This window comes from Triturus cristatus, chromosome 4_1 (genome assembly GCF_964204655.1).
Source record: "Triturus cristatus chromosome 4_1, aTriCri1.1, whole genome shotgun sequence".
In the NCBI taxonomy this organism is placed as follows: Eukaryota; Metazoa; Chordata; class Amphibia; order Caudata; family Salamandridae; genus Triturus; species Triturus cristatus.
In genome coordinates this window covers 465628907-465655038 of record NC_140585.1, presented here as the reverse complement: position 1 = coordinate 465655038, position 26132 = coordinate 465628907, and the positions used below count along the sequence as shown (strand labels likewise).

Here is a 26132-nt window from a genome sequence, read left to right as displayed (position 1 = left end):
ACTATACATGGCAGTTTACATGCAGTTCTTAGATGCCAGTTAATAGTCCACTGTTCTATGATTTTACCTTATAAACTGCAAATAAAAAGGTATCTCTCCGTCAAAAGCAGTAAGCCGCTGACCTATTTACATTATGTGCACTTTGTGATATGCATGGTTTAGTTCTTTGTAGCAGGAACATCTCTCTCTAGGAAGAACATTTATCACCGGAGTTATGACATTTTTATACTTGCATATATGACACCCCCCACCCAAAGTCAGCGCCCGCAGTCACACCGGTCGCAGCGCCCTAGAGCTGACCCTTCTCAAGGGTCCTGGACATCAGTGGCAGAGTCACTGTTGCTCTAGAGTGTGCAGCTTCACAGGCCTGCCCGCAAGACTGAGGTGAACTTCAATTTGGATTGTGGTGGACAGGCCTAAAAGGTTAACCCATACTTGCCACCACTAAGGCCCACCTGCTGGTGCTAAGACACCAGGGCTTCTAAGGTCTTGCGGGGCCTTCTAAGGTTTAGCATGAGAATGTGCTCCCTCAGGAGAGTGGTCTGGGGGACTGGTCATGTAGGCTGAACCTGGTACCCCAGTTCCAAATTATTCAGTTCTGATCACAGTGCCACATTCTCTCCTCAACTGAACACCATACTGCCCCACTGAGAGAAACTTGCACTGCCTTCAACTACAACCCAATAGGGGGCGGGCCGGGCTGAGGACCAAGACTGCTGCTGGGACATTAAGATCTAGGACATGGAGTGGTGATTTAACGGCACCCTCGGATTCCCCGCAGTGAAAGGGGCCACGGGTGAGCCTGAGGGCGGGGCTCGCTCTGCTCGGCGGCCGTGCCATAATCGAATACCGCTGCGCCAGTGACCTGCTCCCTATGGTCGGGGACCCTGCCGCGTGCGAGTGGCTCGTAGTGTGGAGATGTTGCATTGCTGCTGGGACTGCTTCCACACCACTAGAATCTCCTGCGATCCTGGATTCAACAGTAGGAGTTTTCTTTTGAGAATACTTATGGAGCAATCCTACAGCAGTTCTGAGGGACTACCTGCAGTGGACAACACATAATTCTTCCCCATGTGAGAGAAACTCTTTTCAGCGAGCCGCGCAGAGAAAGGGAGCTGCTGGAGACGGGCAGCTTCACGATAGCCCACCGACCCGTATTGAGATAATGGTGAAAGACTCGGCTGGCGCCATGGCTAATCTCAACGCTGCATTCACATGAAATGTTTAACATTCCCATTGGTGAGGGGGGCAAGGCACTGTGCCCTTTGAGAATATACAGAGGCATTGCGGTGCAACTTACATGTGCTAACACTGTGCATCACGGCACTCATGATTACCAGCGGACTGTGAGCCGCGGCTGCCATACTAGGAGCCTTCACAAAATCATGCGCGCTCTACACCTCTGCCATTGTCTGTGACCGTGGTCCATTATCCTTGGACTCTACTAAAACCCCCAGACGCGGTGAAGACGATCTGCACGATGACGGGGCCCAGGGAGATGGGCATTACAGCACCAGAGGGGACCGCTGCCATTCTTACCGAATTAAAGTCTGGATTCAATGTGGTAGATACTTTCCCTGATGGCATTGTCTCCAAATTAGAAGCCATGCATGAATGCCTTGATCAACAGGAGGCTCGTATCTCCCCCGCAGAACAACGTATCTGGGATGTCGAGAATGCACGCTCTACCAATACTCAGCGTATTGACAAACTTTAAAAGCTACTCAAACAGACAGCAGCCAAGGCGGAGGACTTAGAAGCGAGGTCTCGCAGACACAATATACGTATTGCGGGAATCCCCCAATCTACAAACACGGGTCATATGTACAGCGATGTTGACATCTTTGTCAGAAAAGCCTTCACTCCCTCATTTACCATTGAGAGGACCCATGGATGCGTTGGACTCCGTCCTGTTCCGGGAGCACCACCCAGACTGATCATCGCTAAGCTTATAAACTTCCAAGACCGGGACACAGTGCTTCGACTTGCCCGCGTGAAAGGCTCACTGAAATACCAGGGCATGGCGCCAACATTCTACCATGACTTTACCCCAATAGTACAAGACGCACGCCGGAAATTCACAGAAGCGTAACGTACCCTGTGCGACACAAATGTTAAGTATTCGATGCTCTATCCAGCAAGGCTTCATGTTTACTTTAATGCCAGGACACATATTATTGAAACAGCGGATGAAGCTGCTCAATTCTGTAAGGACCAGAGTACAGAGCTCAACGCTGCAGCTGCAATGTCTGGCACAGCGTCTCCTGCACACCGATCCTCTGAGTGATGCAGCACTGTTCTTGGTAAATAACTAGAGAGAACTATGCCCCAGATTTTTGCCCTATCAACCTTGACAGTGACACCGATCTCCTCCCCCGCTGATGACTATTGTATGACATAATTCTAGTCTCTTTCTATATAGCAGAAACTCCTATGTGCAGAAAGCAATGTTGATGTACCAGACACCATAGTATTTTTGATAAATAGGTCGTAATTGTAATATACATACACATGGTCAGTTAGGTGCACTACTTGAGCGTTTTCTCTCCCCTAGGATGACTCCTTTAATATTTTTTTTGTTCTCTAATAGGGATATGAATGTTGGGATTCTCTGGTAGTAGTTGTTACACTGCTGGAAGTGGGAGGGGGGTAATGGGACATTTGATGCCATTTTGCTTGTTGTTTCAGCATTACTGTTCAATTTACTTTCTTGGTCTCGTGACTTAGGAATGCTACACACTGTGCTCTCTCTAAATGCTGCATTTCTTTCGTAATCAACAATACAATACCAGCTTATCTTCCACCTTGTCTGACTCCTGCAGCCCATGCCCTCATCTATCATGACTGCTCGCATCTCATCTTTAAAATGTGTGTCCTGGAATGTACGAGGTCTTTCCAACTCCCGAAAGGGCCGACAAGTTCTATCATATTTGTCCAGACATGGTGTACAGCTGGCCCTTCTCCAGGAAACACACTGCGCACAAAGCACAATGCCTCAGTATGCCTCAGCTTGGGGCACGGACCGTTTCTTTGCAAACTATAGCACATATTCCAGTAGGAAATGCATTCTCATACATAAAGCAATACCATTTGCTGCAAGTGGAGTAATTGTCGATCCTGGTGGTCGCTATTTGATTGTAGCAGGGTCACTGAGCACCATCCCCATAATATTAGTTAATATGTATGCACCAAATATAGATGCCGCCAAGACCTTTGAAGATATATCAGCACACCTTACTCGCTTACATACTTCCACTATACTCATGGGCAGAGACTTTAATCTCTCCATGAATCCAATGCTTGATACAACTATCCCAGGTCACCCTACGAAGCCACACTCGCTGCGCACACTCACTGAACTTACACAATCCCATTGCTTAGTAGACGCATGGCGACTTAAATATCCAAATACATGGGAATACACGTTCTATGTGGCTCTGCATGGAACTTGGTCCCGAACAGACTATTGGTCACACCTGATCTAGCACATACACTCACTAAGATTTCGCACTTGCCTAGAACATTATCAGATCATTCCCCTGTACTACTCACTATACAGATGCCAGACAATTTGCCACCACGTGCCCCCTGGCGCTTCCCCACAAATGCCTTCCTTGATTAAGTCTTCCACACTGAAGTCTGAGAGGTAATAATTGAATACTTACAACACAATGCAGGCACAGTGCATCATTTTTCGACGCTATGGGACATTTTCAACGCATTTATTAGAGGGGCCTGTATAGCAAAACACTCAGGAGTTCTCTGCTCCATTCGCAGAGAACTGACGCAGGTGGAACAAGCCCTAAAAATACTCGACTCCGAGGTGCCTACGGGAGAACATGCTGCGTACTTACAGAGGCGGGCAACACTTATTCAGGAATTTCAAGACTTGGCCCACTGCGAGATCAAGTACCTAAGAAAATATGCCAGAGCAAGAATGTACAGCAAGGGGAGAGACCTGGACGCACATTAGCCAATACTCTGCGCCCCATACCAAGCCACAATGATCCCCTCCCTCCACTTTGACGATGGCACCATAACAACATCACCAAAGGACATAACACATACATTCCTGCAATACTACACCACCTTATATTCTTGCAAAACCAATGCCAAAATAGACATCATCACAGGCTATCTTGCTGAAATCGCGATGGTTTGGCGGGAGAAAAGACAGCAGCAGTTCCTAGCTGGACCGATCATTTGTAAGGAGATTGCACAAGCCGTTGAGGACCTAAACGCCATTCACGCCCCAAGGCTAGTTGGCTATACCGGTGCATTTTACAAAGCATACAAAGACGAATTAACCCCGTCCCTACTCAAGGTATATGCGGAAGCCTTGTTGTGCAGAGTTCTCTCCCTGACAATGCAAGAGGCCGTCATAACCCTCTTATTAAAGCCTGGTAGACCACCAGAACAGTGCTCATCCTACCCCCCAATATCTCTATTGAACCACAACAATAAAATTCTTGCTAAAGTGCTGGTTAACCGGCTATCTCTTCTAATAAGTACAATAATTTCCCTGCTACAAATGGGGTTTGTCGCTGACCGATCCACATCAGTAAATTTGCGTACTGTATTTGAAGTCCTTAATCAAATTGCTCCTTGCCTCCCGGAGGTGGCGGTCCCACTGGATGCTGAAAAAGCATTTGATTCCCTAGAATGGCCATTCCTACTTGCTACACTAAGTAAACTTTGTTCCCCCAAGGGCTTCTGTGACCTTGCTCCAACAGCGCACCTTACAGTAAATGACACTGTTGGACTTGGCCCTTCTGGCAGGTTCACCCCTGAACTTTTTTGATTTTTACTGGTGACTTGGTGTGGTGATTGGTTGGTTTCTGCGCACTTTCCCTGTGTCCCAGGGTAAAGTGCGTGCGTGCTCTGAGTGCATGAGGTGAGATAGGCCTGCCCTCCCATAGGAATGCATGGGGAATGTATGTGTCCCTAGTAGTTCCTGATGCGTGGGGTGTGCAGGCCCGAGTTTGGTATGTGCGGACTCGTGGGAGTGAATGCTGCGCGATGATGTGTGCGGCGTGTATGTACCTAGTGTGGAAGTGCCACTTCTAGAAGTGGGCACTTCTGTGTGCAGTGTGTCTGTCGCGTGATTGGCTGGTCGTGTCATGTGACGGGCTAGGGATTCCCCAGTGTCAGGATGAGTCACCCAGTGGTGAATGGGGAGATCATCAGCTAGATGGGTGGGAGGAGTCCACCTGGGTCCTGAATAGGACAGGGTTTTCCAAACACAATGCTGGCCCCGCCCCCTGTGGTGCGACTGACGACCCTAGCCCTGCCAATGAATAGAGTGAGGGGCTGAGCACATCAAGGGTGCTCCTCAACCAGCTGCGACTGGTTTTCCCCCTCACCCTGAACCCAGAACAAAGGGTTTGTCTGTATAAAAATGGGGCTGTGTCCCCACAGAAACTGTTCTCTGCCAGGATCTTACCTGAGGGGGGCTGCTGCTGCTGCTGGACCAGAGGACCGCCACCTGGACTACCTCCCTGCCTGGAGGCCCAGTGAGCTGGCTCTGGGTCCAGCCTTGCCCCCCCCCTGCCCTGCTGCATGCAGGGAAGAACTCTGCTGGACTTGCGCTTTTTATTGTATGCTCCCCAAAGCACCTGGAAGCGCTGTTCTTTGACCTGCAGCCTGGGAGCGTTTTTTTTTCATTGATAGCGCTAGGAGCGCTTTATTTTTGCCAGCCGGTGCCCACCCGGCGTTTGCCCCGTTTTCTGCCGATTCTAGGGTCTCCTGGCAGGTGCCCACCCTGCCAGGGACATTGCTGAGGCTGTAAGCGGGTGCCCACCCCGCGGGATATTGTTGTTATTATCTCGAGGGAGCCCACCCCTCTTACGGCAGGAGAAATCACCGCAGCGGCCCGAGCCGCGGCCAACAGGAAGTCAGGCAAGTCTTGAAGAGACGTGGGCGGGGCTTCCGGCCGGGAAGCTGAGGGACCCCGAGGGCTGCGTCTATCCCCAGCGGTGCTCCCGGTGTGTAGGGAGCCCCGCAGACACCCCGAGGCCCGCCAAGGAAAGAAGCTAGCAGGTCTGCCCGGGGCCCTCGTGAGCTGAGAGAGCCCCGGTGTCCCGGAGAGGTCGGAGCGTGGTATGCTCCGTGTCCGCCGCCTGCTGAGACCCGGGAGCAGCCGAGAGAACCAGAAGCAACGCGGGAGTCCCAGGTGAGTGGGGCTCCACGCGGTGGAAGATTCTGCCTGTTCGGCCCCTCTTCCCCCCCCCCCAGCAGCGCCGCAGGTGCAGGCTGCTGCACTGAGGGGGCAGTTCTTTCGTTGCATTGCTCGGAGTGTGCTCGAGTGGCACTCCAACGCGGGCCATAATTGATCCTAGAGCCCCTGAGAGGCTCCAACGAAGGTGCCCATTGTTTTGTTGAGCCCGTGAGGCTCCCAACGTTCTGGGGGCATTCTTTGCGCGAGAGCGGCCCCAGATAACAGTGGGCCGCTCCCGGAACCAAGGCTCATTTTTCCGCTGCCCCGCCTGACAGTGGGCAGCGGCAGCGTCCGGGGGCATCTCCTTGGCGACCACGAGCCCCGTGAGGCTCCAACGAAGGAGCGCATTATCGATCAGAGCCTGCGAGGCTCAGGGGCATTTCTTGTGTAGAGCCTGTGAGGCTCAGGGGGCCACAAGTGTTTTCTTAGAGCCCAGAGGGGCCCCACGTGACTGTGATCTGTGTTCAGAGGGCACAGTGGTGCCCACGTTCCTTTTCCCAGCTGCCCAGCACTTAGTGGGCAGCTGCAACGTTTAGGTTGTGACCTCTGCGTTTGGTTGTGCGCTTGGCTGGCGCAGCTGGCGCAGCCGTGCCCTAAATTCTCTGGACATAGGACGTCCAAGCCCCAACAAGGCCAGTTGGCCTAGGGACTGCCACAGTGGTGGCTAATGTGAGTTTGGCGCTATTGTTCCTTTCCTGCACCTCTGAATGTGTTTATGCGTCATGTGCTTTGCTTTACACCTCTAAATGTATTTTTTGCATCCTGTGTTTAGGTGCTTAGACCCCTACAGGTAGAGTGATACTTAGGTGGTTGTTTTTCCCCTAGTACAGGTGGTGCTAGTGAGGTCCTAGTTCCCTGCGTGGTATTCCTAAAGGTGGTTAGGGTTGCGTAGGTGGTACGTTCTGATACCAGTAGTTACTGGTTGTGTGCTATATGTTCTATTTTTAGTGCTACAGTGATTGTATGTGCTATGTTCTAAAATAGTATCCCTACGTTCTAAGTGCTATTTCTACAAAGTGCTAATTCCTGACAGTGGTCCATGTGGCCCTGTCCCCTGTATATATAATCCCTTGTAAATTCTGCCCGTGCCTGTTGGCACATTATAAAGTGTGTGTTTTTATCTAATGTGTTGTGTATAATACAAAGGCTATTTTTATATAATACCTTGTGTGGAGTTTCCTTTGTGGTGGGCCTTGGGTGTTGTTGCTGGGTGCGCGCGCAAACGCTTTACACATCGCCTCAGGGATAAGCCTGACTGCTCGTGCCAAGCTACCAAGGGGGTGAGCAGGGGTTATCTTTGGCGTGTAACTCCCCAGCCCTGACTAGAGTGGTGGTTTCTGCCTGACTTTGGCACAAGCCTTAGCCAACCAGAAATCCCATTTCTAACATTGGTGATCAGCGGTGGGATTTGGACTTGCGTTTGCGCTGTACCGCAGCGGCAACTGGCCGCACTACAAAACTCTGCATTTAGATAAATCACATGGTATAGGGATTATTGTTTTAAAATTGTTTTTAATTGTCATTTCCTTGGAAATGTGTTTTTGTGCACTGTGAGTTAGGTGTCCCTAGCTCGGGAGGGTAGATCATCCCCCTTAGTGCATTGTGTTTTCTGGATTCACCAGAGGGTGGGATCCAGTGGTGGCAGCGTAATAGTGTCCTGTACATTTGTCCCCCGCCCTGCGCCCAGAGTTGGTACCTGTGTCACGTGGTGGTCAGGTTGAGGAATCAGGGGTGGTAGAAACTGCCTTACCAGTCCGAGGGGAGGGTTGTGTGTGGATGAGTGGTGAGTGGCACTAGGCAAGTGAGTGTGAGTTCTCTGGGTTAGAGAGCTTGCTGAATCTTTTTGTGAAGTGTGTACTCCTGTTAAGCTCAGACCCCGAGGTTCCCTGTGTGATCTTTTCTCTAGAACGTCTGCCAGAATGGAGCCTGCTTTTGATCTCAGTGATCTAGTTTATTACAGTATGCAGGAGTTGGAAAGGTTCTGTAGAGAGAGAAACATAGGGGTGAGCGAGTCAGACACGGTGTACGAATTGAGGAACTACATGATTGGATGGCAAGCAGATGAATGGGAACGTGAGCGCAGTGAGGAAGAAAGGGCCCGGGCCTCACACCTGGAGGGTGGTGGGTCCGTGGGGAGCCCTGAAGATTTAGAAGATGACAGTACCTGGACTCCAGTAGAGAGTGAGGACCCCGTAGGTAGGGAGTCCCTTGCTGGGTCCAGCGTAGGAGATAGCGCCTCATCCCTTTCCTTGTCCCCTGAGTATAGTGGTAGTTTTCTGGATTCCCCAGTGAGGGTGGAGTCCAGGGGGGGCAGCGATATAAAGTGCAGTACAGAGAGTCCCAGTCCCCCGAGTGTGGTACCTTGTTCCCGAGAGGAGGAATGTAGGTTGAAGTTCAGGGGCAGTAAGAAGCTGTCTCACCAGTCTTGGGAGGAGGCTGTGGAGGAATGTCATGATGCACTGGTGGACTGGTTGGTGTTTAACCCGGAGCAGGATTTGGATGGAGTACTAAATATGATTATCAAGGAGCAGATGCTCAGTAGTTGTTCTCCAGGGTTGCGCCAACACCTGTTGAGGTATAACTCTTTTTGTCCATTTGAACTTGCAGAGGAAGCAGACCGCTGGGAAAGGGCCAGAGGTTCTCTAGTGTCATTAGTGAGTGATTCCAACAATAGTGGGTCAGAGATCCTCCAGCCCAGCGTGGTGGAGGAGGCTCAGTGTAGCCCAGCTAGGTCCCAGGATAGCGAGGAGGGTGTAGGGGCTCACTGCCTGGCTCAGTGGAGCAGGAGTGAGGGGGTGACCGAGGGTCCCCAGACGCCCGAAACCCTGCCTCAGGACTTGGATGGTTTCATGAGGGAACACCAAGTTGGGGACCTAGGCTGTCCTGTTAGTCCACTTGAGGAAGATCTCTTAGTGAATGGAGGACCTAGAGCACCTGTAACCAGGGCTCCTGTGGTTCTGGAGTCTGGCGGTACCGCTCCGGTAGGGAGGGTACAGGAGTCCAGCGTGAGTGATTGGGGGATGAGTTCCCCAGTGGAAGAGCCGGTGGGTCAGGGACTTCCCAGTTGGGCTAGGTTCCCGTGTAGTGACCAGGGTGACACCACTTCTGTTCTGGGGGATCTCCGCGCACTGTCAGGTGGACAGGGGACGGGAGATCAGCGCCAGACAGACAGTCGCTCGACATACGTGTCATTTGATAGCCTCAGGGGGATGGAGTGGAGATCCCCAGAAGTCCTGGAGTGCCAGGCAATTATTCCACCAAAGGTTCTAGGCCGGAGGTTGGAAGGCCAGGTTCAGGATCAGCCTGACCTGAAGGGTGGGACGTCTGTAATCAGCGTCCCGACCAGTTCTTCTTCCAGAGGTACCGCCCCAGTTGGTAGGGAGCAGGGTTCTGGAAGGGGGTGCAGAGGGTGGGAGAGCCCACCTCTGCCCCCAGTACAACCTGAGGGGTTAAACCCTGGGTTGGAATGGCGTTCTAGGTGTACCCCTCGCCAGAGGAGGAGGAACCCTAGGAGAAGAGGTAGGGGGAGGAGAGCCTTCCCTGAGACTCCTGGTCCGCCTGAGGGTGTAGACCCTAGGCTGGAGAACCAGTGGCAGTCTAGTCCTGTCTTTCAGAGAGGAAGAGTGGAGAATGGCCGCTATGTGCCAGGGGTTACTACCCCCCACTCTGTGGTTAGGCAAAGACCAGTGGCACCTGGGTGGCCTAGGGCCTGGTCTTGGCCGCGGACAACTTGGGAGTACCAGTGGGGTAGCCCAGTTGGTCCAGACAGTGGTGTTAGAAAGAATTCCATGGGTTCGCCGTGGCGTAGAACCGGAGGGTGTCCCTGCAGTTGCGGGCCCGCGTCCGTGTTCTATCGCCCCAAGCAGGGAAGTCCATCACGGTGGTGATTGGGCTGCCCTGCGTTTTGGCTGGAAGGGGGTTGTGTTGGACTTGGCCCTTCTGGCAGGTTCACCCCTGAACTTTTTTGATTTTTACTGGTGACTTGGTGTGGTGATTGGTTGGTTTCTGCGCACTTTCCCTGTGTCCCAGGGTAAAGTGCGTGCGTGCTCTGAGTGCATGAGGTGAGATAGGCCTGCCCTCCCATAGGAATGCATGGGGAATGTATGTGTCCCTAGTAGTTCCTGATGCGTGGGGTGTGCAGGCCCGAGTTTGGTATGTGCGGACTCGTGGGAGTGAATGCTGCGCGATGATGTGTGCGGCGTGTATGTACCTAGTGTGGAAGTGCCACTTCTAGAAGTGGGCACTTCTGTGTGCAGTGTGTCTGTCGCGTGATTGGCTGGTCGTGTCATGTGACGGGCTAGGGATTCCCCAGTGTCAGGATGAGTCACCCAGTGGTGAATGGGGAGATCATCAGCTAGATGGGTGGGAGGAGTCCACCTGGGTCCTGAATAGGACAGGGTTTTCCAAACACAATGCTGGCCCCGCCCCCTGTGGTGCGACTGACGACCCTAGCCCTGCCAATGAATAGAGTGAGGGGCTGAGCACATCAAGGGTGCTCCCCAACCAGCTGCGACTGGTTTTCCCCCTCACCCTGAACCCAGAACAAAGGGTTTGTCTGTATAAAAATGGGGCTGTGTCCCCACAGAAACTGTTCTCTGCCAGGATCTTACCTGAGGGGGGCTGCTGCTGCTGCTGGACCAGAGGACCGCCACCTGGACTACCTCCCTGCCTGGAGGCCCAGTGAGCTGGCTCTGGGTCCAGCCTTGCCCCCCCCCTGCCCTGCTGCATGCAGGGAAGAACTCTGCTGGACTTGCGCTTTTTATTGTATGCTCCCCAAAGCACCTGGAAGCGCTGTTCTTTGACCTGCAGCCTGGGAGCGTTTTTTTTTCATTGATAGCGCTAGGAGCGCTTTATTTTTGCCAGCCGGTGCCCACCCGGCGTTTGCCCCGTTTTCTGCCGATTCTAGGGTCTCCTGGCAGGTGCCCACCCTGCCAGGGACATTGCTGAGGCTGTAAGCGGGTGCCCACCCCGCGGGATATTGTTGTTATTATCTCGAGGGAGCCCACCCCTCTTACGGCAGGAGAAATCACCGCAGCGGCCCGAGCCGCGGCCAACAGGAAGTCAGGCAAGTCTTGAAGAGACGTGGGCGGGGCTTCCGGCCGGGAAGCTGAGGGACCCCGAGGGCTGCGTCTATCCCCAGCGGTGCTCCCGGTGTGTAGGGAGCCCCGCAGACACCCCGAGGCCCGCCAAGGAAAGAAGCTAGCAGGTCTGCCCGGGGCCCTCGTGAGCTGAGAGAGCCCCGGTGTCCCGGAGAGGTCGGAGCGTGGTATGCTCCGTGTCCGCCGCCTGCTGAGACCCGGGAGCAGCCGAGAGAACCAGAAGCAACGCGGGAGTCCCAGGTGAGTGGGGCTCCACGCGGTGGAAGATTCTGCCTGTTCGGCCCCTCTTCCCCCCCCCCCAGCAGCGCCGCAGGTGCAGGCTGCTGCACTGAGGGGGCAGTTCTTTCGTTGCATTGCTCGGAGTGTGCTCGAGTGGCACTCCAACGCGGGCCATAATTGATCCTAGAGCCCCTGAGAGGCTCCAACGAAGGTGCCCATTGTTTTGTTGAGCCCGTGAGGCTCCCAACGTTCTGGGGGCATTCTTTGCGCGAGAGCGGCCCCAGATAACAGTGGGCCGCTCCCGGAACCAAGGCTCATTTTTCCGCTGCCCCGCCTGACAGTGGGCAGCGGCAGCGTCCGGGGGCATCTCCTTGGCAACCACGAGCCCCGTGAGGCTCCAACGAAGGAGCGCATTATCGATCAGAGCCTGCGAGGCTCAGGGGCATTTCTTGTGTAGAGCCTGTGAGGCTCAGGGGGCCACAAGTGTTTTCTTAGAGCCCAGAGGGGCCCCACGTGACTGTGATCTGTGTTCAGAGGGCACAGTGGTGCCCACGTTCCTTTTCCCAGCTGCCCAGCACTTAGTGGGCAGCTGCAACGTTTAGGTTGTGACCTCTGCGTTTGGTTGTGCGCTTGGCTGGCGCAGCTGGCGCAGCCGTGCCCTAAATTCTCTGGACATAGGACGTCCAAGCCCCAACAAGGCCAGTTGGCCTAGGGACTGCCACAGTGGTGGCTAATGTGAGTTTGGCGCTATTGTTCCTTTCCTGCACCTCTGAATGTGTTTATGCGTCATGTGCTTTGCTTTACACCTCTAAATGTATTTTTTGCATCCTGTGTTTAGGTGCTTAGACCCCTACAGGTAGAGTGATACTTAGGTGGTTGTTTTTCCCCTAGTACAGGTGGTGCTAGTGAGGTCCTAGTTCCCTGCGTGGTATTCCTAAAGGTGGTTAGGGTTGCGTAGGTGGTACGTTCTGATACCAGTAGTTACTGGTTGTGTGCTATATGTTCTATTTTTAGTGCTACAGTGATTGTATGTGCTATGTTCTAAAATAGTATCCCTACGTTCTAAGTGCTATTTCTACAAAGTGCTAATTCCTGACAGTGGTCCATGTGGCCCTGTCCCCTGTATATATAATCCCTTGTAAATTCTGCCCGTGCCTGTTGGCACATTATAAAGTGTGTGTTTTTATCTAATGTGTTGTGTATAATACAAAGGCTATTTTTATATAATACCTTGTGTGGAGTTTCCTTTGTGGTGGGCCTTGGGTGTTGTTGCTGGGTGCGCGCGCAAACGCTTTACACATCGCCTCAGGGATAAGCCTGACTGCTCGTGCCAAGCTACCAAGGGGGTGAGCAGGGGTTATCTTTGGCGTGTAACTCCCCAGCCCTGACTAGAGTGGTGGTTTCTGCCTGACTTTGGCACAAGCCTTAGCCAACCAGAAATCCCATTTCTAACAGACACCATCACAGACCAGTTTAGCCTGTCCCGAGGAACGCGCCAGGGATGCCCCCTGTTGCATTTATTGTTTATAGTAGCGATGGATCCTATTGTTCAGCATCTACATGGAAAAGCCAACTGGCTAGACGGCTACGGTTTCGGCATGGCCAGTTACTGGCGTCGCTATACACTGATGATATTATGCTATTCCTCAGAAACCCTGCTTCAAACCTCTCACCGGTGTTGAGAGAGGTGATCCGTTTTGGAGCGCTGTCTGGACTCAAGATCAATTGGTCTAAATTGGAGATATCTCCATTGACAGAAGCTATATTTCCGACACCTTCAGACTTCCCTCTCCGGTGGTGCTTAGACCCACTAGATACCTTGATATCTACGTACACCGTCAAAGGTCTGAAATCATAAGGCTGAATTATGGCCCTGCCATAAATAAGCTAAACACATTGGTTGAAAATGGATAAAACTCACTTTATCGATAGCCGGCAGAATTGCAATAATAAAGATGTAGGTACTCAACCAGTTTTTATATTTGTTTTTAAACATCTCCATCGTGCTCACTAATGCCTTCTTTGATAGCCTTAGCAGCACACTTTTCCGGCTGATATGAGCAGGAACACACCCCAGGAATGGCTGGCACACCTTAACATTGCCATATGAACGTGGTGGTTTCTGAGTCCCAGATTTTTATTTCCACTATTTAGTTGTCAAGTGCGCTTCTCTTACCATTGGTATCATCCTCGTGCACAACTCCAATTTCTTAAGCCAGAGAGCTCGAAAATTGATCCCTACCCACTGGAAACACTACTGACACTGGGGTTACCCGGAAATGTCTCAAATTCAGACAATTGCAACAACATGCTGGGCGAGGAAAAAACTACAACGGTATCTTGGTTTCGAGCATCTCTATTCCCGCGCATCCCAACTGTCAAACAACCCATGGTTATCTGTAACAACGGAAGCCCTAACCCAAAAAAATGCTTCACACCTGTCATATACAAATAATTAGAGACTTATTCAATGAGACAGGCTTGCATTCAGTCACATCATTTCATAGGGAGGCGACATCACACAGATTGTCAGATTTATCCTTGAACCGCCTGACTTTCCTCTGCTAACACAGGTAATCACAACTCCCAATAGCACTCGCTTGGTATCCAGGCTTTACCACGCAGCAATAAGAAGGAAACCCTTCACTGACCAGGGATCGAGGGCGGCCTGGGAAAGAGACTTAGGTTTCCCTTCGCCTGACAAAACGTTGTTCTTCTGTTGGGAGTAAACCAAACTAGTCTCAAGTAATTATCAACATAAATGACTACACTCCAAATATTTACATTGATCATATTACACTCCACAGCTTCTATGTAAACTTGACCCCAACAAACCTCACAACTGTCCTAGATGCACTGCAGGGCATGCAGATTTCGTACATTTAGCCTGGAATTGTGTACCCATACTGCAGTATTGGGAAGATGTTTTCCGTATTTTATCATTGATGATAGAGACAGATATGGAACCTCCATTAGTAGCCCTACTGGGCTATGTCCTCCCAGTGCCAAAGGAAGCCCGACGGTATACTGCTATTGCGTTACTATTGGCCAAACGCCAGGTATCTCTCAAATGGGAAGCGCCCCCTCACCCCACAACCAAGGTATGGATGTGGGATCTGATTAACTGTGATATTACCAGTGACACATATGACTGACTTCAACCACCTGTCACCAGGCCAAAAATATCTGGCAACCCCATAGAACATATTTACAAATGTCCCCAATTGCATTCGGCGTCCTCTCCCCTGTTTCAGCCGCTTCTAACGATGTGAGGTAAAACCCCAAATTTCAAAGAGATTACACACTCCTAGTACACACAGTGGAGACGGCACAAACACTGGTCATCTACGTTCCACATACGCAGGTGATAAGCCTGAACTCATGTCCCCTTGCAACGCAATGTACATAGGATAGGATAGTATGCTGGATCATACAACCAGCAGGTAAGTGAACGCCAGGGATAAATTATGTAAAATAGAAATACAGTGGTACATATTAATTGTAAGTTAAACTTGTGAAATGTCAATGCACTCTTTGCTTTATGAGACCTTTTTTGTCTTTTGTTGTTGAATATTGAATGTAACATGTTATATACTATGAACCCAATTGTGCCCCGCTATAAACACCTGGATGCAACTCAATTCAAATTAAACACTAGACAAGAGCAATATGCTGCCTAGAAAAAAAAGAAACAACATCCTGGAAAAAGCAAACACTCATAGGCAATGCAAGATTAAGTAAAGCATGTGAAATGTAAGCAGACACAACATGGTTACCGTAACGCTTTTACACTCATTATTCAGAAATCAGTGAGTGCTTTTGCATGAGAAGTTAAGGACATGACTACAGGGCCCAGAAGGTACTCATTTCAATGCCCATTGCTTATATCCCTATATAAGCAGTATGGATTAAAAAGATCACATCCGTGAACACAGAGCCGTGGTACACACTTTGTTTTCCAATCCACCCGTCAATCAGGCATTGCAGTACCTCCAGGATTGGTACACTTCCCTACCCGAGGGAAACAATGCTGTTCAAAGAAAGACAAGAAAACAAAAGTAGTGCTTCACTGGGCAACTCTGTAAAGTGACACTAATGTGCTTAGGTATGAATAAAATCAATCTGGCCACTTTGCCACCACTCTGCCTTGCTTTATTTAGTTACTAATTTATTTTTTATATTTTAAATCTTTTATTCCCGAGCCTGCACTTTGGAAGGGAAAAATGTCAGAAAAAGATATTTCCAGCAAAAGTGTTTTTCTTTTTTGGATCCATTTTACAGGGGAACAAATAAACAAAAGGAGTATAGAGAGGGTGGAAAGATGATAGACAGAAAGAGAAGGAATAAGAGGAAGAAAGAAAGAAGGGGGCAGCTGCAGGCGGCAGAGGTGAACACTGCCCTTGTCTTCTCTGGGCAAGAAGGAAAAAACAGAGTCCTTTTCCTTCTCTGCCCACCCGCCCGTCCCTGAACGGCCATGAGTGTGAAGCATTATCTGTAGGCGTTGGTTATTTCTGCTGTCCTGGGACGCATGTTCAAAATAAAAAAGTTGGGGAACGGAATCTATTGAATTAAAGAAGTAGGGGCACGCCGTGCCTGCCGATCCTGCCCACTTCGACCACTGGTAGCGTTACAATCCACCTCCATCACACCATACCTGCCAACTCATACCGTGCCAGTGTGACACACCCCCATCCATGGGCGTCCGTAGAAATTTTTCCAGGGGGGCTAACCTGGCAAATGAAGGGGCGTGGCTAATGGTAATCAATAGGGGCGGGGCTAAAATGGCAGACAATCAGGGTCAGGTAATGCTCAGGCCAAGCTGAGAAAAAAAAGTGGTGAATTCTGCATTTGAAACTGGACAACAATTACAGCACACATGAACCCTAAAATTACCCTCTTGGCCCCTTAAAACTCATACATTCCCTGATCAAAACCCATAACCCATACCTGCCCTGACCCCTAAAATTGTCCCCCTGGCACCCCAAAACCCATACCCGCTCTGAACCCTAAAATGTCCCCCCCCTTGCACCCCAAAACCCATACCCACCCTGAACCCTAAAATTACCCCCCTGTTACCCCAAAACCCATACCCACCATGAACCCTAAAATTAGCCCCCTGGCACCTCAAAACCCATACCCACCCGGAACCCTAAAATTACCCCTGCCCCCCAAAAACTCATACCCACCCTGAACCCTAAAATTACCCCCCTGGCCCCTTAAAACCCACACCTGCCCTGAACCCTAAAATTACCCCACTGGTACCCCAAAACCCATACCCACCCTGAACCCTAAAATAATGCCACTGGAACCCCTCCTTTAATCCAACTGTATTGGGCCTCTCATTCTCCCATCTGGCATTGAGTCTGTACAGGTCTTTTTGTCTGAGATGTTTCTTCTTTTGGCCATTCTATTCTATGGGAGCCTTACATATAGCCACAAGAGTTACTATTATTCGACCATGAGACACCCATTTCATCAGCCTCATAAGAATGAAATCCTGAGGTGACCATAGAATAATTAAAGGGTCTAACCTGTTACACGTAGGCAGGGCCACTGGAATTATGCGGCAGGGGGAGGCTAAATTATGGGTCAGGGTTGACTAAAGAATGCAGCAAGAAAAGGTAAATTATGTGGTATGATGCTGCACATTTTGTGAGTATTATTTAATTATTTTGCCTTCTTTACACTTGTTAACACTGTCTGGGCATAGAATGCACCTTATTGGTTACCAGTTTAACACCAAACTATAGCAATAAGCAACAGGAAGGTAACCAATCAACCTTTGGAAAGGATCTTCCACTGTGCGCCAGCACATGTTGCTGCTTTTTTAGTAGGTTTTGAGCTAGAATATATATTTTTTTTAATCTGCAGATTATTTACCAGATAATGGATTATTTGGCAAATCAACAAATATGAGAAAAACACAGCATCAGCACAATCGCATAATTCCAGAAGCCTGACCCATAGGTCCCTGCAGAAGGAATCATTCTATCATTTGAAACCATCAACATACATATGAATGTTGTATGAATTAATGTAACAATGCCTAGAATGTTCTTTCATTTAGCCAATGACAAGATAAAACGTTACTTTTGTTAACTTTTTCCATTAATTTATTTTTCATGTAATGCTGCAAGTTTTTAAGAGCCTCAAAGCGGGAAGAAAATAAAGCAAACCCCGAGTGAATCTGTATTCTAATTGTGTACACATGTGTACTCACTTTTCTGGGAAAAGGAAAATCCTTTGCAATATGTTTCTGTTACATCACTGTTTTCATCTCCTAGGAACCTTGTGATGGGAGCCTGCAGCCTCTTTAGCGTGAGTGAAAGTATTCACGATGTCTGTGATGTTCATTTGTTTATCTAAGCAGCTACTATCCCTGCAGAATTTCTTACCACTCCTCAGGCCTGAAACTAACGTATGTCAATGGTATTAATATTTAAATAAACAAAGTACAGCCCACGAGACTTCATACCCCGTGAAACATTAGAGTGAAAAATGTATTTTTCAGTTCTTAATGGCCTGGGGTGGGCCAGGGTATTTCTTGGGTGGGCCTGGCCCACCCTCTGGCACCGGGTCTGGTGGGAAGTATGCTTTAGCAGCTCAAACTGGCCATTGTCATTCTGTATGGGATGATCAGCCACAGACAGAATGACAATGGGCGGGAGTGGCTGCGAGGAGTGCTTGGCGCCCCATCAGGGAGTTGAGGCCTCTGGCAGGGAACAGCTCTGCTCCTTGCAGGGCCCAGAATTACGGACAAAAGACGTCCATAAAAGCATGTGCGTCCACAGTCAGGGCAAGAAGGGGCGCTCGGGGGGGGACGCAAGCGACCCTCCTTGCCCCCCCCTGTGGACGCCCATGCCCCATCACACAGTCTCCGATGAGGAGCACACGATGGCAGGAAAAACGAGCTGAAAATCACTGTAAATAGTGGTTTCCAGCATGTTTTCTAAAGTTTTGAACAGCTGACGTCCATTAAGGGTGTGTGAAAACACCCCAACACAACGACACTAGCCTCAGCAAGCTTCTTTTTGTTTTTGGAGGTGGGGGCTTGGAGGGGGAAATCCAAAGTGCCTTGTAGGTAATGTTGTGCTCTGCCATGTGGCAGGTACTGGGGGTGTGTGGGGGCGCACCACGGGCGTGTGGGGCCTAGCGCAAACAGCGTGCAATAAAGACACGGAGCCAGTATCACCATTGGGCGCGAACTGCCTCTCGTTCGCCTGCCCCTTTATTTATATAGGCGCGCTCACGTCCGTCGACGTGAGCGCAAACTACGCGTTACCCCTTTGCGCTCTAGCCAAAGGCTAGAGCGCTAACTGTAACATCCCTCTCCAAGTTAGTCCTTGACAACAGTTCCAGCTTTAATTCGTGGAGCCACTTACTTGGCATGCAAAGTCTCGCAATCGGCTGCTGGGCCTGGGGTTCTCTCTTAGCCCATACCTCGAGGTTCCCCGAGGGGTCGGGGCTTGGGTTGTTGGGGCGGCCCCTGGTTCTGGTCCGCTGTCCGGGCGCTCGGTAGTACCCGGGTCTGCCCCTGGGCTGTCCTGCGAGACGGGGCTAGGCACACTCGTTGGGCGGACCTCTGGGTCAGGCTCTTCCCCGACATCCGCAGCTTCATGGTCAACCTCGGGTCTCCTCACCACCTTGAACCATGATATGTTTCGGGTGACTGGCTCGCCTCCCCGGCGTGCCGTCACCATGGTCCCTTGCCGGTCGACTACTCTCCAGTAGCCCTTTTCGTACCGGGTCTTGAACTTTCCTCCGGGTCGCCGCTCTCTTAGAACCACCACATTCCCTGCATGGACGTCCCTGGGCACCGCTCTTCGCGCCTTACTGACTCTGTCGTTGCGTTCCTGGCGCCTCCGGAACGCACTCTCCGCGCGAACGGCGGGGCTGTCCAGCCTGGGGCGACTGGTAGTCCGTCCCGGCGAGCCCCTTTGAACATCAGGGCCCACGGGGCTTGACGGGTGGAACAGTGGGGAGTGCTGCGGTACTCCCCCAGAAACCGCTGCAGTTCTTGTTCCGGGTCGGATTGTTCGGCTACGGCGATGCGCAGTATTTTGTTGATGGTGTGCATGAGCCTCTCTACCTCTCCATTGGCTTGTGGCCACTGCGGGGTGATACGCCGATGGCGGATGCCGTGTGCCTTCAGGAGTTCTCCAAACTCATGTCCTTGAAATGGGGGCCCGTTGTCACTCCGCAGTTCCTTGGGGCACCCGAACATTCCAAACACCTTCTTCAGGGCGGGGCCCACGTGCACGAAGGCTGTGGATGGCAACGCCTCAGCTAGTGGGTACTTCGAGTAGCTGTCAATGATCACTAGCGTGACTCGTCCGTCAGGTAGGCTCCCAAAGTCCACACTTATTGTCTCCCACGGGCCTCTCCCGTGTTCCTCAGTGAAGATAGGGGCTGGTGGTTGGGCTCCGCTGGTTAGCTGGCATGACTGGCAACTGCGAACTGCGTCGTCCACGTAGTCGTCCATGCTCGGGAACCATACTTTCTCCCTCATCCGAGCTTTCATTCTCTCTGTTCCCTGGTGTCCTTTGTGCGCCAGCTGTGTGGCTCTTGTCCTGAGGGCGGCCGGGATAACAACTCTGGAGCCTCGTATGACGAGTCCCCCTCTAGTCACACTTAGCTCGTGACGCACCCTCCACATGTGTTGGGGGTCGTCTCTACCCTCATTAGACCATGAGTTCGCTGTTTGGAGAAAGTGCTGCCAGGTTCCCTCAAGTATGGTGTCCTTGACCTTGATTAGCACTGGGTCTTGTTCGGCTGCCTCTAATATTTCTTCTAGCGTTAAGGCCCGGGGGCACGCCAGAGCAGCTACCATGTCTAGAGGCCTTTCAGCCTCCTCCTCCCCATCCATGGGTATCGGCTGGCTATGGGTCTCGGGGTGTCGGGATAGAAAGTCTGCTGGGTTTTTCGCTCCTGGCCTGTATACCACTGTGAGGCGATACTGTTGAAGGTTGATAGCCCATCGTTCTATCCGCGGGGGTGGGTGTGGCACCGTTCCTCGGAAGAGTGGCACTAGCGGCTGGTGATCTGTCACCACCGTGAATGGGTGTCCGCACACATACAGATGGAAATGCCAGCAGCTCCAACGAATCGCTAGTGCCTCACGCTCACTCTGGGAGTAGCGTTTCTCTGTGTCCGTAAGGGCCTTGCTGGCGTATGCGAGGGCTGCCCACTGCCCCGGTCTCTGTTCTTGCATTAGGACTGCTCCTAGCCCCACCGGACTCGCATCTACTAGGACTTCAGTCTTCTTGCTCGGGTCAAAGTAGACCAGTGTGGTCTGGTCCAATAGGGCTTTCTTGATCACCTTGAACGCTTCCTCTTCTGTGTCTGTCCATCGCCACATTACCTCGGTTTTGGTGAGGTGCCTGAGGGGTTCGGCTAGAGTGGCCAAGTTCGGGATGAACCGCCCACAGTAAGTGGCCATCCCCAGGAAGCTGCGGACCTCTGCCACTGACGCCAGAGGTGCGGCCGCTTTGATGGCATGTGACTTCCAGGGATCCACTTGGATGCCCTCTTTAGTGAAGACGTAGCCGAAGAATTTGATGGTTTGTCGAAATAGCTGGCACTTCTCCCGATGCAGAGTGACACCGTGTTCTTGTAGCCATGACAGTGTGGCTCGGACGTGTCTGTAGTGTTCCTCCACCGTCTTAGAGTATATGAGGATGTCGTCACTCATGTTTAGGACACCAGGTAGCCCGAGCAGGATATCCTTGATGGTATTTTGGAAGATCTCTGCTGCCGAGGATATCCCGAAGTTCAGGCGTCTGTATCGCCTTAGTCCTAGATGTGTACTAAGGTAGTAATGTATCGGCTTTCCTTTGCCAAGGTGAGCTGGTGGTATTCCGCGTTCAAGTCTAGTTTGGAGAACCACCGGGCTCCGTTTAGATCAGACACGATATCATCCATAGTCAGTGTGATGTGCCTCTCGCGCTTGATGGCTTTGTTCGGAAGCCGCATGTCTATGCACAAACGGATTTTTCCAGGTTGACGTGGTTTCTCGGCGATCACCACTGGTGATACCCACGGTGTGGGTCCGGTCACCTTCTCGATCACTCCCTGCTCCTCCAATCTCTGGAGTTCTTCCTCCACCAGCGGCCGCAGGTGGAACGGTATCCGCCTGTGCCTGAGCGCTGTCGGTGCCACCGCGGGGTCGATGTGGAGGCGTATCGGTGGCCTCTTAATCTTCCCTAGCCCTGAGAATAGGTCCTTAAATGTTTCCAGCAGGTCTTCGATTTGCTTGTCCTGGATTTTTCTGAGGAATGCGATCAGCCCGAAGTCTTCGGCTGCATGTCCGCTGAGTAGGGTGTCTACCTCTTGGTCAATCACATGAATGTCAATGACTATTACAGATTTTTCTGATTGCACGGCTACCGTCATCTTCCCTTTGAGCGGTAACGGTGTGTCGCTCCCGTAGGCGTAGATCTTGGCCTTGGATTGTCGGAACTCCGGTCTCGGCCTGAGACGGTGGTACTGCTGTACACCCATCACAGTCACGGACGCACCCGTGTCTATCACCGCGTTGACCACTGTTCCAGCTATTAGTATGTCGCATCACGGCTGTGGTCGCCTGGTACTTTTCAGGGCTTTGGTGAATGATACGAGATACGTTTCATCTCCATCTTCAGACTCTGTGCTCAACTCCTTGTATCCTCTAGCCTTCTTGTTCCTTGGTGTTGGTTGGGATGACAGCGACGTGTGCGAGAGCTGTCTTAGCAGCTTCCTCTGCGGCTTGTTCCACTTGTTCCCGCCTCTCTGCGTCTTCCTCCGGCAGACTGACGCGAAGTGGTTTTCGATTCCGCAGTTTGTGCACACTTTCCCTCTGGCTGGGCTCGTCTTGAGCGGGTGGTCTTCGTACCCACAGTACCCACACAGCCGGGCTTGGGCTGGGGGTCGCCGATCTCGGGGCCTCTGTGGTCTTTCCCGCGCTCGCACCGCATCCGCCTTTTCTGCTTTCACTTCCACATGTTTGTCTATCCCCTTCACCAGGGCCTGGGCCATTTCTACTGCTCGAGCCGCCGACAGATCATGTGTCCTGGCTAGGACTAGGATATCGTTCATCGGGATGTTGGGTTTGCGAAGTATCAGTACACGAAGCGTCTTGCTCCGGATCCCTAGTATTAATTGCGCCCTAATTTTCTCTTTGGCCCTGTCCCCTACGAGGTGCGTGTCCGTGAGGGCTCTTAACCATGCGTGGAAGGCATCCACTGATTCCCCTTCGCGCTGCTTTGCTTGGCGGAGTTTAAAGTGTTCATAGTCTGGATTGACCTGGGGGTCGAAATGTGCATTGAGCGCTGCCACCGCCGCCCCATAGTCATCCGAGTTCCCCGTGTTAGGCAGGTGTTTGAAAAGGAGGTAAACTTCTTCCCCTGCATAGTGTAGTAGGAGGGACCTCTTCACCGCCCCATCTGTCTCCCTGAAACCAATGAAATAGTTCCCCAGTCTGCCCAGCCAGGTCTGCCATCGTGGGGCAGCTGTCGTGGGGTCGGCGACTTCGCTGAACGGGGGCAGGATTCCTGACGGGGGAGATGGGGTAGCGCCCTTGCTTGGTCCTGCTGTTCTGTGTCGCTCATCGTGGCGCGGGAACCACGTGCTCGGCGCACCAGTGGAATGGCCCCTGACTCCCTCGACAAACTTGTCCACTATTATGCTGGCGCGCCGCCTTGCTGGGCGATGCACCCTTCTGACCTGCAGGGCGTCTGTTACTCTGTAGACTGGTGGCGTGGCTTCTCGACCTCCAGGCAGGTCGTGTGTGTCTCCGGTTACTGCAGCTGTTATTTGGAGGGGCTACTGGGCTGGTCGTAGCCTCGGAGATCAGTGCAGGGAGGGGTGGGGGCCCACCTCGTCGCCAGTGTTGTGCTCTGCCATGTGGCAGGTACTGGGGGTGTGTGGGGGTGCGCCACGGGCGTGTGGGGCCTAGCGCGAACAGCACGCAATAAAGACACGGAGCCAGTATCACCGTTGGGCGCGATCTGCCTCTCGTTCGCCCGCCCCTTTATTTATATAGGCGTGCTCACGTCAGTCGACGTGAGCGCAAACTACGCGTTACCCCTTTGCGCGAAGGCTAGAGCGCTAACAGTAACAGGTACTTCTCGCATGAGGCCCCGCCCCCTCCTCACACAGTGGGATTGTTATTCAAGTCTGCAGGTATAAACATACTTCACCCACTACGGCGTCACACAAGTTAAGTTCATTTGCACTAATACACACCCCTCCTTATCCCAGCTCAGAACAAGCCCTCCTTAACTGACATGCATTGATAGAGACACGCCAAACCCTGCCAAACAGGCCAACCAACGGCGCGCACGTGGGCAACAACTTCCTCTTTGCATAAGGCAACTTAGAACACTTTTCCAAAAGTTGGGAACGTATCAAAACATATGTGTTGGCATAGCTACAAATTAAAATAGGGGTTTTAAGACCCGACAGCTACAGAGCACGGCTTGTGCCAGGGTATGTGGTGTTGTCCAAAGGGTGAAGTCCAGCCCGATGAACGGGACTGGATTGCGCCTAGTGCCACTTCCTAGGCACATCTTGTTAGGGTTGTTTTTTTTAAAACTAACGATGGCAGCATGTTAAAATCTTAATGAAAAGTATTTGTGTAAGGTTTAAACATATTTCTAGGTTAGGTCTGGCCTCGAGAACAGAACAGATCTTGACGTAAAATTTAGCAAGACGTGGGAATATGAAGGATTCTGATCAACTGTATACAATGCGTCGAGCATTATTAACTATCACACACAAAACACACACCGGGCAAGGGCTTGCTCGGAACCTAACCGTTGGGCGTTTTCCCTCCCCCTTGACTAAAAATATTTAGAGACACACCAATAAACTATTTTTCATGTGAAGATGGCAGCAGTCGAAGTTTCCCGGGTGAAACTTCATCCCTCCTCCCCCTCAGTTCATGGGGCGGAGGAACCGAGCAAGTGCTTAGAAGCAAGGAACACAATAAGACAGCACGCGATGCTGGGAGTAATGCAACGCTGCTCGGCTACTACCGCGTTAACGACAACCCCAGCCCGTACGGCAGCACAAAACGCACCTTGTGTTTTCAGAGTCCTCGCGTGAAATAAGTGACTGACAACAACCTCCGTACCTCCCTCCCCTTGTCGATACCGCCGGCCCAGCCTAAGCCTCTCCTCCTCTAAGCAGCTGTACTCCCTCCCGTCGGGACCTTGATGAGTTCCGCCAATGCTGTCTTACTGTAGTTTCCCTCCCTCCTGCACACAATTATTCCCGCTCCGCCCCGCGGAAGTTCTTATACTCTCTCCGCTCCAGCATTCTCGATCAGTTCGTCCCCCCTGACTCGCAGGACTTGCCCTTGTTTACTTTGTGCAAACTGAACTCCAAGCAGTAAGCAAGGTGCACTTGGCTGAAAGAAAAGTCAGAACTGGCCCAAGACACTTCGCGTGACGCATGGAGTTAGTGGTCAGCGATTCCAAGGCCTCCAAGAGGCGCTATGAAGCTCAGTTTCAGGGCTTTTGAGTTTCACTCCCTCTAATTTAGTTTGCAAAACCGCGCTCGTTATTGTGTAATAACAGCGTCTCGCAACCTTTATCACTTCTGCCTGGTCAGGCTGGCAGAGCGCCCAGCATTACAAATCACTGTTGAAAGAGGCAGGGTGGCAGATTGAGAATCGCATTCTCGATCTAACTGAGAGCCCAAACAAACTGAGTTCAATCTTATTTGTCTAAGCTCTTTGTGGGAATGTTGCGCGGAGGTGTTTGGAATTTTGTTCTGACTACAGCGCCCACTGTGTGGGTTTTTATCTGTAATTTTTCAGTTAACATAGCCTTTAAGAATAGTTTCGTGTTCGTTTTTAAAAATGCGCGTTTCTGGTTTAGTTTCGAATTACATTATGTTTGGTAGTTCTCGCAACAATGTTCCTAGTGACAGATGCTGACTTTCTGTGGCTGTAATTTGAATATAAAGTATACTCTGGCTCACTAATTTGAATATAAAGTATACTCTGGCTCAGTGGGCCAAGAGCTGACTTCTGGGCCTGTTCACAAAGCCTTGGCGCTCGCAATCAAACCTTAGAAGTGAAAATTGTTGGGAAATTACTTCAGGAATTCACGGATGGTGATCTCGCAGTCCTAAATCCCCCTTTCCCCTGCACCATTACCCCATGAATGTGTAATATGTGGGAGGGCCTCCTGCTCAAGCACTGGGCATGGCTAGCATTACTGGAGGGAAATCCACACTATTTCCCAGACATTATTGCTCGAGAGATGTGATTGGTGAAGTATTTCACATAAAACCTGGGAAGTTTTTCGATTTCCTAAAATCGTATAAATTCACCCATCCACACTAAAATTGGACTAGTTCTTTATGAGCCCTTGTCTGCGGACAAAGGCACATGCATTTCACCCTACGGGAATAAAAACACAGCGATGAGGGGTGGGAGTAAGGGCTGGAGAGTAAACTAAAGATGCAAAGACAGAAACAAAGAACATGGAGAAAAAGCGACAGAAAGAAAAGCAAATAAAAAGAGTAGACGGAGAGAGACAGGTAACGAAGAATTAAGGTGTGGAGAAAAGGGAGAAGGGTAGAATGAACAAGCATTGGAAAGCCAATAGGTC

The 26132-nt window shown here is 51.2% G+C and overlaps 1 protein-coding gene across 2 annotated transcripts in view; it reads right to left on the bottom strand.

Moving 5' to 3' along the window:
* MGST1 (microsomal glutathione S-transferase 1) overlaps nucleotides 1-24774 on the bottom strand; it is a 163872-nt gene extending 139098 nt beyond the window's left edge. Inside the window, exon 1 of one of the 2 annotated variants that reach the window (XM_085652667.1) lies at nucleotides 24593-24774. The gene's annotated coding sequence lies outside the window, so the exon portion shown is untranslated. The remainder of the gene's footprint in view (nucleotides 1-24592) is intronic. The other variant, XM_085652668.1, reaches the window with a different exon arrangement.
* Between the last annotated feature and the right edge of the window lie 1358 nt (nucleotides 24775-26132).